Source organism: Mirounga angustirostris, unplaced genomic scaffold (assembly GCF_029215605.1).
Source record: "Mirounga angustirostris isolate CCGP_5_RB_7025 unplaced genomic scaffold, mMirAng1.0.hap1 SCAF_12, whole genome shotgun sequence".
NCBI classification, from domain to species: domain Eukaryota; kingdom Metazoa; phylum Chordata; class Mammalia; order Carnivora; family Phocidae; genus Mirounga; species Mirounga angustirostris.
In genome coordinates this window covers 26,187,922-26,202,907 of record NW_026991720.1, presented here as the reverse complement: position 1 = coordinate 26,202,907, position 14,986 = coordinate 26,187,922, and the positions used below count along the sequence as shown (strand labels likewise).

At 36.7% G+C, this 14,986-nt stretch overlaps 1 long non-coding RNA gene across 1 annotated transcript in view; it reads left to right on the top strand.

Annotated features, from left to right (window-relative positions):
- LOC135362183 (uncharacterized) overlaps positions 1-13,302 on the top strand; it is a 28,769-nt gene extending 15,467 nt beyond the window's left edge. The window contains exon 3 of the long non-coding RNA XR_010406657.1: positions 12,313-13,302. This is a non-coding gene — a long non-coding RNA (uncharacterized LOC135362183). The remainder of the gene's footprint in view (positions 1-12,312) is intronic.
- Positions 13,303-14,986: the final 1,684 nt, after the last annotated feature.

The following is a 14,986-nucleotide window of genomic DNA, read 5'->3' as shown; positions in this document are numbered from 1 at the left end:
TCCTTTTTTTTTTTTAAGATTTGATTTATTTATTTGACAGAGAGAGCACAAGTAGGCGGAGCAGCAGGCAGAGGGAAAGGGAGAAGCAGGCTTCTGTGGAGCAGGGAGCCCAATGCAGGGCTCCATCCCAGGACCCGGGTATCATGACCTGAGCCGAAGGCAGACGCTTAACCACTGAGCCACCCAGGTGTCCCGAATCTTGCTTTTTTTTTTTTATCCATTCTGACACCCTATGCCTTTTGATTGGAGCATTTAGTCCATTTATATTCAAAGTAATTGTTGGTAGATATGTGCTTATTGCCATTTTACTGTTTTATGGTTGTTTTAGAAGATTTTCTCTGATCCTTTCTTGCCCTTCTCTCTTTCATTGTCCTTCTTCTCATTTCATCTTGCTGGTTTTCTTTAGTGATATATTTGGATTTCTTTGTGTTTACTCCTTGGATATTACTGGTGGTTTTTGATTTGTGGTTACCATTAGGTTTGCATATAACATCTGCATATAGCAGTCTATATACTAAATTAATGGTCATTTAAGTTTGAACCCATTCTTTACTCTTCCCCTCCCCACGTTTTAGGTATGGTGTCATATTTTACACCCTTCTATTTTGTGAGTTCCTTGACTGATTTTTTTCCACAGAAATATTCATTTTTTTTCTGCTTTTGTGCTTCCTGCCTTCATACTGTCATTTTTGGTCTCTCCTTTTCATTCAAAGAGTCCCCTTTAATATTTCTTGCAGAGCTGGTTTAGTGGTGAACTCCTTTAGTTTTTGTTTGGGTAACTCTTTGTCTATTCTGAATGATAGCCTTGCTGGATTGAGTGTTCTTGGCTGCAGGTTTTTCCTATTCAGCACTTTGAATACATCATGCCATTCCTTTCTGGCTTGGAAAGTTTCTGCTAAAAAATCACCTCATTGCCTTGTGGTGTTTCTTTTGCATGTAACTGTCTTTTGTCTTGATGTTTTTAATATTTTTTCTGTATCACTGTATTTTGCCTTTTTAATGACAATATATCTTGGTTTGGATCTGCTTTTGTGGATTTTGTTGAGGGTTCTTTGTGCCTCCTGGATCTGGATATCCATTTGCTTCCCCAGAGTAAGGAAGCTTTCAGATATTATTTCTTCAAATAAATCCTTTGCCCCCTTTTTCTCTCTCTTCTTTTTCTGGGACTCCTATAACACAAGTGTTATTACTCAGTCACTGAGTTCCCTAAGTCTATTCTCATGTTGCATAATTCTTTTTTCTCTTTTGTTCAGCTTGATTACTTTCTATTACTCTGTTTTCTCAGTCAGAAATTCATTCCTCTGCTTCTTCCAGCCTGCTGTTCATTACATCAAACATGTTTCTCATTTCATTTATTAAGCCCTTTATCTCTGTTATTTCTTATCTCTGTGTTACTGTTCTCACTGATGTCTTCCACTCTTTTCTCAAGTCTAGTGAGTATCCTTATGATCGTTGCTTTAAATTCTCCATCAGGCTTGTGACTTCTATCTGTTTTGTTTAGATCTCCAGCCATGGCCTTGTCCTATTCTTTCATTTGGGACAAATTTCTGTCCTCTCATTTTAAGTGTCTGTGCCTGTTTCTGTATGTTAAAGTCAGCTACATCTCCTGTTCTTGAGGTTAATGGCCTTAAGAGTTCCTATAGTGCCCTACCATTTGGTGTATCCTATTCCCTATGGCCTGGCACTTCTGGGAGTGTCTCCAATGTGTGCTGTATGGACTCTGCTATTTTGTCCCAGCCACTTTATCCTTTAGGCCAGTCATCTGCAGAGGCTCTCTTTGCCTGTTGTAGGCAGTGTTTTGTCGCTGGATTGAAGGTGGCACATATTAACTATGTGTGCTCTGGTCTGCTTGTGAAATGAGACCTGAGGCCTCACAAAACTCCCAAGTTGGGTGAGGTGGTGTGGGCAGGGGTTTGTGCTGATCTTCTGGGTGCAGGGGCCCATAGTAGTAGAACTGAGGCAAGCATGATGGGGAAGGACATTTCCTCTGGAGCATGGGAAATTAGGGCTTGGTGTAAGCAGCCTCAGTAGCAAGTGTGGGTATTGCCCTGGTTCCCACAGTTAGCCCTGTGCTTATACTGAGGGGTGGGAGAGGGAAATGGTACTGGCTAGTTTCTTTGTTCCTGAAGGTGTGTCTCTGTGAACATGCCTTTGGGGGATAGGCTCTGAGATGAGCAACTGACCTCTCCACTGTGTGCCCCAGGTGCTCTTCAGATCACTGTTTCCATGCTTTATGTCCACAGGCTATTTGCTCTGCCTTTTCTCCAAGAGCAGCCCCAATGTCCTCTGAGCTCTCCCAGAGTCAAGCATCCTAACTTAAAACTCCAGGCTTTAAGCCCTGCTGTTTGCAAGAACTTATGAAATTTGGGCCTTCTCACTTCCCAAGCCAATTGCTATGGGGATTTGTCTTCCTTGTGTGCTTCTCTGTGTACTAGTCTCTCACCCTTCTCTGTGACCCTGGTTGCCTCCCCACCAGAGCGTTCACAATCAGTTTCTCTCCCAAACTGTGTCTCTGTCCTTCCTACCTCCTTCAATGTGGCCTCTTCTCTACTTTTAGTTGTGGGGTTTGTTCTGCCAGTCTTCAGATTGATTTCTGGGGTATTTAAGATTAATAGTTAGATTTATGGGACAAGGTGAGCATAGGGTCCTACTCTGCTGTCATCTTCCCCCTCGCCCTGAAGCCACAACTGTGATTCTTATGTGTTGTCTGGCTTTTATTCATCCACTTGAGAATGGGGTGGCAGGGAGGGAAACAAGCTGAAGGAAGTAATGAAAAAGGAATGGGGAGGGAGTTAATGAGTGTGCATATCTAATCAGGACAAATATCCTGTTAATTTACAGGGGGTATTTAAGTCTTTGGCATCTCTTTTAATGTACAGATTGCCTCCACTTCTCTTTTTTTCTTAAAATCTATTTATTGAAGAAACCCAATAGATTTTGACCTGAGGATTTTCCAGTCTGCTTGTGCTTATTGCATCTCTATGGGATATTTTAACATGCTCCCCTATAATCTAGAGGCTGACTCTACTCATGTTAAATTTATTTGCCAAGACATCTTCATAGGTCTATTGTATTCTTTTTTCAGGAGGCATAAAGTCTTTTGTTGTCTCTCTCTTTGGGATGTATTAGGCATAGATGCTCAAGGTCTATGACATTTACCTCATTAAGGATATTTGTTAGTGTAATACTTAAAGGGAAACCCCTCTCATGTAGGAATGGCAGAATAAATATTTGATAACTAAAAAAAAAAATATTTTGAAAAAGTATTGGTCTCCTTTGGAGGAAGACAGGAAACCAATTTTTTAAAGTATGACTTTTTAAAGAAATATCTCAAGAGAAATTTTGTATACATTCATATACAAAATGCATGTTTAAGACCAGATCAGAAAACGTATAAATAAATCTATTTCATTACTCTCTCATTAACTATTTATTTGACCTTTATTTTCACAATCCAAATATTTGTTCCTAAATCACTAACAGTGAATCTATGATGGGAAATTCTCTGAAAGATATAATAAAAATGATATCCTAGGGGGGAAATTTTTTTCTCATTATAAACATTTCATGTATTCAAAAGTCTAAAAAAATGTTGAATACACTTGAATATATAGAACATTTTTATATTCAATAAAGATATATTTTATTAAATAGTCCAACAAAGTAGAAATCTTAATTAAAGGAACAGCATTGTGCTTCACTACTAAAAGCAATGTGACCAATATAAAGAATTTTGCCTATTAATGATATGGAATTTAATTTGGAGGGAAGTTCTAATGGATAATTTATTGCAAACTACACAGTACACAGACCATGTTTCTTTTTGTTACTCTGTGACATTCAATCATCTCAGATCATCCTTAGATTAGGAATTTGGAGGAAGTCAACGATGATGACTAAAAGCAAGGATTCTACTTTCAGAAGAACAGCATCAAGTACAACTCTGAAAGTCTGTGTTTTTCTATTTTGTTTTATCAGTCTAGGATTTTTTTTATGACTATTGCATGTTTATATCCTTAAATCATTCCCAAGTGTTCTTAGGAAACAACTCTGCCACATAGTGTCTCTTGTAGCCTTATTTTATTCTGTCAACACTGCAGGATGCAAGGTAGATGAGAGGACATATTATCTGTTGTTATCCAGAGCAGCAAAGCTTAGAGAGGGTTTTAAAAAGGATGTTAGAAAATTAGCACACAGGATAATTAACCTGTATAGTTTACTACCTATTGCCTAAAAGTATATTGAAGTATTTAGAAGAGAGTTGGTTTTATTTAACTTGTTAAGTATTTCCATAAATCAAAGATTTTAACCTGTAAGAAAATAATTTTACTTCTCAATGATCCGTATTTATAAAGAAGAGAAATAGCACATTTAAGAACTTGTAAATTTAGATTCTTTTCAGATGTGAAGTTGACAATAAACTATGATTAAGTGATCACATTACAGGCATGCTGTGTTTCAGATATTTAAGTCAACTATTTATTTTAAACACTTGAATATTAGCAATTCTTGACCATAAAATTACTTTATTTCAGAATAATTTGAATCCTAAACATGTGATTTTTTTTAATGCTTTTTTTTCCTTTTTGATGAAAACACAAAACATGGATTGATTTATGTTTAAAAGCTTAAAATAACACCTAGATAGGTGCTAATAAGCAGGCTTTGCTTTATACTTCTTGTAAACAAGAAAAGAAAGTGTTAGTTTTAACTTAGCACCTGAATATTTCTGGCTGGTGGATTGTTCACTAGGCTAGAGCTTCATGTTCTGGTTGAGCTGGCATTTCAGTAAACCTCTCCAGGGAATTGTGCTTTCCAGAAAGGGGAGATTTATGTAAGTGCACTACAATGTGAGATGTGTAAGTGCAACTTCACGTGCCCATGTGTGGGTACTATTCATTTAAGTTAAATAGTTTTATACCATAGAAGTGGGCGCCTGGGTGGCTCAGTTGGTTAAGCGACTGCCTTCGGCTCAGGTCATGATCCTGGAGTCCCTGGATCGAGTCCCGCATCGGGCTCCCTGCTCGGCAGGGAGTCTGCTTCTCCCTCTCCCGCTCCTCCCTCTTGTGCTCTCTCTCTCTCTCACTCTCTCTCTCAAATAAATAAATAAAATCTTAAAAAAAAAAGTGTTTACTGCCTTGTGAATGCAAAACAAGACACTCTCAGTCAGGTGAAAATATTTGTGCATCATAAACAAAATTTGAAGCTACATGGGGTAACAAATGTGTCTAAAACTGAATCAAGTCTTTGGGTAGAGGAGTCTAATTTTTTAATCTTTATTTTTTTAATAGGTAATGTTTGTTTCTATCCTTAGATTTCAGGGTTTTTGTTTTTGTTTTGTTTTTTTTGAAGATTTTATTTATTTGAGACAGAGAGAGAGAGAACAAGCAGGGGGGAGGGGCAGAAAGAGAGAGAGAGAGAGAAGCAGACTCCCTGCTTAGCAGGGAGCCCAACATGGAGCTTGATCCCAAGACCCAGAGATCATGACCTAAGCAGAAGGCAGATGCTTAACCAACTGAGCCATCCTGGCGCCCCTAGATTTCAGTTTATTATATGGTTTGCTTAATAGAGTTCCAAATACTTTTTATAGTATAAGCTAAATCTTTTAAAGAGAAATGTCATAAAATAAAAAAAATAATGGAGATGATCATTTACTTTTTTAGCATTAAGAATGGTTTGCCTTCAAATAACTTATTTTCCTATTAATGTTTAAGGTAATATAATTTACTGAAATTCAAGTTGAATATTACCTTTCAGGAATTCAACTAATATATTAAGCAAAGTAGCCAACTAATATAATGCAGACCATCAACTTAAATCATTTTTCAACTTTTTGAATTTCTTGTTTATACATTGCAGGTTGACATACTCAGTTAAAAAATTATCAGTAAATCAAACCAACTCCTTGTCAGATACAAATTTAGTCATAAGCATACTTTTAAACATGCATCATACAAAACTATAATTTATTAATGAAGTCTGTTACCATATATTATCCCAGAATTTCCATATAAATTTTCAAATCTTAAATTGATAAGACTATTTCTTACCTATCACCATGTTTGTGACAATTAATAGAGAATAAAATGATACAGGTTTTTATTAAAAGCTTAGCCATAGAGATTATGAAAACAGGAAATATGTGACTGCTTTATAATATACACATGTCAGAGGATTTTCAGCAGAGAGTATGCCTGAGTTTCAAAATATTTCAGCAGAGTAACAAAGGAGTGAATGGAATCATAAATTATGTTTTAGGAGTAAAACCATTACTCCATTGCATTATATTGCTTCCCTGTGGTGCTTATCACAGAAAGAACTTGGGTTTTGGTGAGTTTTGTGTCCACTCTTCCCTGAAACAAAGATTCTTATTTAATGGATTTTACTAGATTGATGAAACAAGCAAAGAATAATCTAGAATATCAACTCCAGTCACACATCAAGTCCTCAATAAATGGTAGCCATGAGCAGTTGCTAAATAATGTAATTTTCCTTAACAGAAGTTATCATGGGGAAGGTCAGCTCGGTTATAGAATGGAAGGATAAAAATTAAGAACTGGAAGAATGTATGTATGCTGCTCTGAGATACAGAGTACAGGAAAAAGCTGCAATTATTTTCCAGTTTCTCAGCTTCACCTGACAAAACCATCTAACCTGGAGAGGAGAAATTGAGGGAGATGAGGGGGATGATTTATTGTAATAGTCTGTTCACTCCCAACAGTCAAAAATGAAAATAGCAATTTTAGTCCCTTGTAATTTTGAATAGTATACTAGTATACTTTATTTTTCTCTATGTAATAGATTTTCTGCATTCACTAGAACTTGAACAATACCATTGGGGAAAAACATTGAAAATAAGCTGAATAAATTACATATTATTCCTATATTTATGCTAATAGTTATTTATTGTGGATTCTTTTTTTTTTTTTTTCTTTTTGGTCCATGACTATAATCATGGATGATTTCTTTCTTTTTGACAAAAGGCCAAGGACAATTCGATACCACCATTTCTTTTGGATCAGTTACCATTAGTGACCTATAAATATAGTGGAATAAGTTACTATTACCCTGAGGCCACAAGGATTTTTATGATTCAGACTCTTTCTTTCTGCCCTTTGTCCTATCTCACCTGAGTGGAACGGAATGCCTCAGTACATTTTGTGACAACTTATATAGCTTGATGGGTTAGTTTGCTCACTGGGTAATACAGTTGCAATAATTTATACTTCATATTGTCCTATAAACGTCCTGGCCTTGGACTCCATTTTACACATAATTCTTCCTATGAACTTCCAAGGCCAAAATCTATCTTCAGATATTCATAAGCAGTCCCCACCAAACAGTATTAACCAAATACTCATTTGGGGTAAAGAAGTATCTAGACATCTGTTCACCTTTTTGGGGTGGGGGGGATTGATTGTGGTGAATTTGCAAGTTGTTACCTAGTCAGTGCCAGGTGTCACACTGAAAAGATTTTATTTTTGCCCTAGATTATTTCCATTCAAATAAATAAATTAACAAACACCTTTTGGTGCCTCTGTCTTTAAGTAGCATGCCACAGTATTAGTACTAAGGTTGCTTAGCAACTGCAAATAGTGAGATAGCAGGATTGAAGAGCCCAATAAAAGAAGTTGTTATATTTACATACTTACAGTAAGAGGAATACTGCTGGTTTGGTCAGCCTTCAGACCTATGAAATTTACAGCATTCATTGTTAAAATTGTGGGCCAGTTTTACAATAGTATCTTTAGTCCTCATGTCCAGTTGTATTATAGCTCTGAGGAATGCCATCTGCTGATTTCCTGTGTAGTTATTCATTATACTACTTCCCACTCTTTATAAAGATTTCAAAAAGCAGTTCACTGTTAAAATAGATAGTGTATAAGAAAGGTTCAGATAGATTTCCCAAGTAACTTTTTTCAACCATGTAACATTTTACAGTTACAGGCGGGATTTGGTAGGTGGGCGTGTTTTTTTTTTTTTTTCCTTGTTTCATGAATTCTGTCTCAATGGGTTTAAATGGAAAATACTTAATGATATATGTTTTAACAGACACAAGTAAAGTTTGTGTTATATGGGCAAGAAATAAAATATCCCAGCTTACTTGAAGTAGCAAGTGTTCAATAAATGTTAATTTAATAGATAGGTTTAATTACATTTGATCAGAAAATTATCTCCCATTGACATTAGGGAATACACATCTGGGGACTTTATAAGAACAGAATCTAGATGCTATATAGGAGTTTGCTTTCTGGATAGCTAATAAATTCATTCATCCATTAAATGCTATTGTATGCTATTATGCACTAAGCGAGGCCCTAGGGCAGGAGAAAGGTCTCTGCCATCCAGAAACTCACAATAGAGTAAGAGTTCTAGTTTCAATATATAAAGAGATGCTAATGTGGAGGTACAGCTAACAGTTTGAAAATGTAGAGGAAGAAATAGCCCTTTCTGGAGGAATCTGGGTAGACCTCCTAGAGGAGCTCTCATTTGTTCTGGATGTTGGACACTGACTAGGATTTAGTAGGCAGGGAAAGAGGAGAGGGTATGTCATTAAGTGTATTTGCATGGGGATAGACAATGTGGAGGTGAACTCAAAAGCAGGCACTTCCAGAGAACGACCAATGTGAGCCGGTATGTCTGAAACTTAGAATTGGGTCATGTGGAGTGGGAAAACACACCACTGGAAAGGTAGATTCCGTCCAGCCAGTCTTATAGAGAAACTAATTCTGAAAAAGCAATGTTAAATAGGGTGTAATAACATCAAGAATGGGTCAAAGGGGCTTGACTTTTCTCAAAGCCTTTATCCAATGGTGGGCTTTCCTGACATCCCTTATTTGTCCCTCACCAGCTATACCAAATATGCTGAGCACATACACAAAGTGATTCATACTTGATACAATTTCTGAAATTTAATTAGCAAAGAACTGTCCATAATGAAGGTCAGCCTTAGTGTTTCCACAGCTGTCATCACCTCCAGCAAGGAATATTTCTAAAATCTGTCTACGTCCACATCCCACATTTCTATCTCTACAAGTTTCCCATTGCTGCTAGTTCAAGAAATCTGTAGCAAACAGCATATTAGAAGCTTGGCAAGATTTGAAAATCTTTTCTTATTAATTTCACACAAATTCCCTGAACTGATGATAGAAAATAATGTTTGATTTTTGTTTGGGTATCAGATCTCAGCAGGAAATAATAGCACAATCAAATTGGAGAGAGTTGAGATGAATGTAATGAAGGGCTGATACAAACATTTGGACAGGATACAGGGAAAACACAGGAATAGTTTGGTACCCAGGGGATAGTGGGAAAAGGATGCCAACCCCATGCCTGAAGTGTTGAGGAGGGAGGGTGATTAACAATTCATGGAGAGAAACCCTAGGAAGGGGCTACCTCACGGGAGCCGCTGGGACCACCAACTTAAGAGGACTTCCCAGGATGGAGGCTCAGGAAATAAACTCCAAACATACTTTGCTCCTTCCTTCTAATTTCTGCTAACCAGAAGCCAGAATATATAGGAGTCTGGAATGCAGACATTCAGGGCCCAGAGTAATGTGGGAAGGGTGGAGAGTATATCCTCAGGGGCAAATGGAAGATGTCCAGCAGAATTTGTTTAGGTTAGTTTAGCTTTCACTCACATTGTTACCACAACACTAAAATGGTGATCTAAGGTGATTTGGGAGGACATAAATCATGATCTGACATGATCCCCCTACTAACTCCCAGAGTGCTAAACCTGAAATACCACACCATTTTCAAAAAGCTAAAGGTGTGTGGAACAGGAAATGAGTTAGGACAAAAGGCAGCAGTGTGGTGGATAACTATGCTAACAATTTTAGATTTGGAATTTTATACTACGTGACCTTAGTCTGCCATAGACCCCCAATTTTTTTTTTTAAATTTTATTTATTTATTTTGAGAGAGAGAGAAACCACATGAGAGGGGGGAGGGTCAGAGGGCGAAGCAGACTCCCTGCCAAGCAGGGAACCCGATGAGGGACTCCATCCAGGGACTCCAGGATCATGACTTGAGCTGAAGGCAGTCGCTTAACCAACTGAGCCACCCAGGCACCCTAGACCCCAAATTTTCCATAGGTTTTAATCAAAATGGAAATCATTTGTTATGTCCTTTAGTGATTAGAATTAAATTCTTAATTCTCAAAAATGGTAGTTTTTTCAGTGTTTCTTGCTAAGACCTATATAGTGATATTATCTTTATTCATACTTAAATATTAAAAGTTTCTTTTTTTTTTTTTGAAGATTTTATTTATTTATTTGAGAGAGAGAATGAGATAGAGCATGAGAGGGGGGAGGGTCAGAGGGAGAAGCAGGCTCCCTGCCGAGCAGGGAGCCCAATGCGGGACTCGATCCTGGGACTCCAGGATCACGACCTGAGCCAAAGGCAGTCGCTCAACCAACTGAGCCACCCAGGCGTCCTTAAATATTAAAAGTTTATGCAGCCTCTTTCCCAGTTTAATTTTTCCTATATAATAAGTAACCAAATTTTTTTTATACCAACATTGCCAGGATCATTGTTTGCATTAATTTCTTAGTATTTGTCCTGTTACAGTGTTTTCAGTGATTACAAATATTCTATATAGCTTATCTTGCATTATGTATGTCATTATCTTTTTGTATTGAACACCTTTGTTACTTGTTATTCCATTAACATGACTTACAGTCCCTCCCTTTTAAGACCAATTGTGCAATCCTTAATTAAATTCCAAATTTCAATATCTGTAGTGAGATTGCATTTAATGTGCCGTATAAGGCTCCTGGGTACATTCTTTAGAAGAATAGATGGCCATTTCAAAGAAACAAAATAGTGAATAAAGCAGTCATTTTGACATTTTAACAGAGCAAATCTATTTGTTTCAGTGGTCTTAAATTTATTCATTAGTGTCATGGATTCACAGAACATGAAGAACTTGGAAGGCACATACCAGAAGATGCTACCTAGGAATAGCTGAGGTGGGGAACACACTTGAGGAAAATCCTAGATGCAGGTAATCCAGTCAGGCAGGTGATTTGAGTGTCAGTTGACAGACTGTCCAGAGAAGAGATTCCTTTCAGCAGGAAGGGAGGTGGAGATTTAGGAAGTTAGGCAGGCGGCCAAGACTGAGGATATCAATGAGTGCACACGCGAAACCTAACCAGGGACTGGAGTTACAGAGAAAGGCTGTGAGTGGGGGAAACAGGTGAAGACTTAAGAAGAGAGGAGCGTTCTAAGCTCAAAGTCCTGTTTATGGGAAGGTGCCTAAGGAAAGGAATCAAAGCTGTGGAAATCTGGATGGAAAAGTACTCTTTCAAAAAGACATTCATGTCACTGTCTGCCAGTTTTGTCACACTCATTCCAATAGCTCTGCTGTTAACCTTGCTTTATGTTGTTTATTTCTCTCTACTCCTCCAAATCTCATATTTATAGTCTTATCTCCAATCACACAACTTCCATAGACGTGTCTCCATTCTATTGTGGTCCTTTTTGATTGCTGGCCTGTCAAGAGTGTTTTTCTTAGTGAAGTACACTTTAATTCTTTATTATATTTTTATCTATTACTTGTAAATTTTCCTGTGACAAAATGCATTTTTTTAACAACTAAATTGCAAAGCTACTCAAAGTTGGGGTCCCTGTTGTTGGAATCTCCCATATTATCCACCGTGCTTAGAGAAGCATTAAACTCATACAGTAAAGATTCCATGAAAATTTGTAGAATTATGTAAATATAATATTTATCATTTATCTTTGAAAAAGCTAGGTACTAATTAAAATGTTTCTTTAAAAAAAAATTTTTTTTTTTAAAGATTTTATTTATTTATTTGACAGAGAGAGAGACAGCGAGAGCAGGAACACAAGCAGGGGGAGTGGGAGAGGGAGAAGCAGGCTTCCCGCCGAGCAGGGAGCCCGATGTGGGACTCGATCCCAGGACCCCAGGATCATGACCTGAGCCGAAGGCAGACGCTTAACGACTGAGCCACCCAGGCGCCCCAATTAAAATGTTTCTAAGATAGGTTAGAAATCATGTTCTATATTTCTTCTACTTATACTAATTATATTCCCCACTGCTTGATGCCATGTACCTCTGCCCCAATCAAGCTGATCTCTCAATGTCAGGATTTTCTTTGGGGTTCTTTACCATAACATACAGGGATGGGCACATATATAGTACTCTACAAATACTTGCATTTTTACTTTTTAAAATGGGTTTGAGCGCCTTGACATAGCCAGAGTTTAGGGAGCCACTTCACTTACATACACAACCCAACTTGGAACGTAAGGTTTAATTCTCCTGTTGTTGTTTGATTTTTCCAGGTTGACTATGTCACATGTTCCATTAAAGTTTTGAAGTGGGATCGCGGCACTGAAACTGTATTCAGAGTGACTTAGTTCTGCCAAGCTGAACATATGAAAAATCAAATAGAGAAGAACCACGTAAGACAGAAGGGTAGTCTGAAAGCTATTGACATGGCAAAGCACAGACCGGCAACTGCATGCAATTGAGCTGAACAAAATAGATGACAAGTATACCATGAAATACTTCACTGCTAGTCTCCAAGTGACATTACCATTTATTCCTAGGGAGTGACAGAAACAGGTGGATCACGGGGTCCCTCAGGTAAATATATCATGAAGCTAGAGAATCAAGAAAGAGTCATAAACAATAGGAGTGCAGACCACACAAGGGTTATTTTTGCCTCACTCCTATACCATGGAGGCCCTTTTAGCATCAACAGTAATTTTGTAAATTTGATAGCAAAGGTCAGAAAGAGTGTTGGCATACTCCTAATAAATTCTAAAAGAGGGGGTTTAGGAAGAAAGCAGGTGGCTTTATAGATGACTCTAAGTAATTCATCTTCCTTAGTTTGAATCCTGCGTTTAAGACCTAAATGAAATAGCATCTGTTCCCTCTTATGTTAAATTTTTAAATTAAACTTCTTATTTTGAAATAATTATAGATTTAAATGCAATAAGAAAAAATAATACAGAGATCTCCTGTACTCTTTCCCTGGTTTTCCCCAATGGTAACATCTTGCAAAGGTGTAGTAGGACATCACAGCCATGATACTGAAGTTGATACGGTCAAGACAGAGAACACTTTTATCACCACAGGTGTCTTTATGTTGCCCATTTATAGCTAGACCCACTTCCCTTCTATCCCTACCCCCACCCCACCTTAACCCCTGACAACCACTAATCTGTTTTCTATTTTTATAATTTGTCATTAATCAATGTTATGAAATCAGAGTATGTATGGATTTTTTATTTGGCATAATTATCCAGGTTGTTGCATTTATAAATACAATGTGGTATCAGTGTAACATAGTTTAGTTAAGCATTCACTCATTGAAGGACATCTGGATCATTTCCAGTTTGGGACTATTATGAATGAAGCACCATAAACATTTATGTACAGGGTTTATGTCTTTATTTTAAGCCTTCATTTCTCTGGGATAAATCCTCAGGAGTGTAATTGCTGGGTCATATGGTAGTTGCAGGTTTACTTTTTTAAAGAAATGGCCATATGGTTTTTCAGGGTGGCTTACCATTTTACATTTTCAGTAACAATGTATTTGTGATGCATTTCTTCCATATCCTTGCCAGCATTTGGTCTTACTATTTTTTCCTTTAGCCATTCTAATAGGTATATAGTGATATTTTATGAAAATATTTTGGACATCTTTTCATGTGATTTTTTGACATCTGTATATCCTCTGATGAAGTGTCTCTTCACATCTTCTTACCTATTTTCTAATTAGATTATTGTTTTCTTTTCCTGTTGAGTTTTGAGAATTCTTATAAATTCTAGATACTAGTTGTTTGTGATATGCAAATATGTTTTTCTCTGTAGCTTGTGTTTTCATCCTTAACATGGTCTTTCACAGAGTAAAAACCACTTATTTTATTGAAGTATAATTTGTTAATATCTCCTTTTATGGATAATACTTTGATTTCAAGTTTAAGGACTCTTTGTCTAGCCCTAATTCTTGAAGGTTTTTAAATGTTTTTTTTTTTTCTGTAAGTTTTGTTTAGTGTTATTTTTTCATATGAATGTCCAATTCCCAGTTGCTCTAGGACCATTGTTTAAAAGGCATTTTATGTCCATTTTAATGCTATCAATTTCCTCTAAATAACTGTAGCACACACATTATGATATGTTATTTTTATTTTCATTCAGTTTAATGTATTTTTTATTTCCTTTAAGACTTACTCTTTTACCTATGGATTTTTAGAAGTGTTTAATTTTTAAGCATTGAAAGATTTTCTTGCTACCTTCCTGTTATTGTTTCTACTTTGATTCCACTGTGTATGATTTCAAGTTTTGTAAAATTTGTTGAGATTTTGCTTTTTGGTCCAGGATATGGTCTATATTAATATATGTTCTGTGGGTGCTTGAAGAGAATGTATATTCTGTTGTTTGGGTGGACTATTCCATAAATGTTGAATGAATCCTTGTATTTGGCAGAATTATTGGGTTCTATATCCTGTTGATTTTCTGTCTCGTTCTATCAATTGTTGAGAGAAGGGTGTTGAACTCCCCAGCCATAATTGTGGATTTATTATTTTTTCAGTTCTATCAGTTTTTGCTTCACACATTTTGCAGCTCTGGGTTTGGCGCATACACATTTAGGATTGCTATGTGTTCTTGGTGAATTAACCCATTTATCATTTTTAATGTTTTTCTATTCTGATATGAGATTTTGGATCTTATTTAAACTTTCTATTTTATTTTTTTAATTGACTTTATTTTTTAGGGCAGTTTTAGATTTACATAAAAATAAAGTACACAGATAATCCTCTTTCCCCTACCTAGTTTTCCCTATTATTAATACCTTGCATTAGCATGGTGTACTTGCTACGCATGGTGAGCCAGTATTAATATATTATTATTAATGAAGTCCTTAGTTTACATTAGGATTCACTCCTTTTATTTATGTGGTTGGCAGATATGTAATGACATCTATCCCCCATTATAGTACCATGAAGA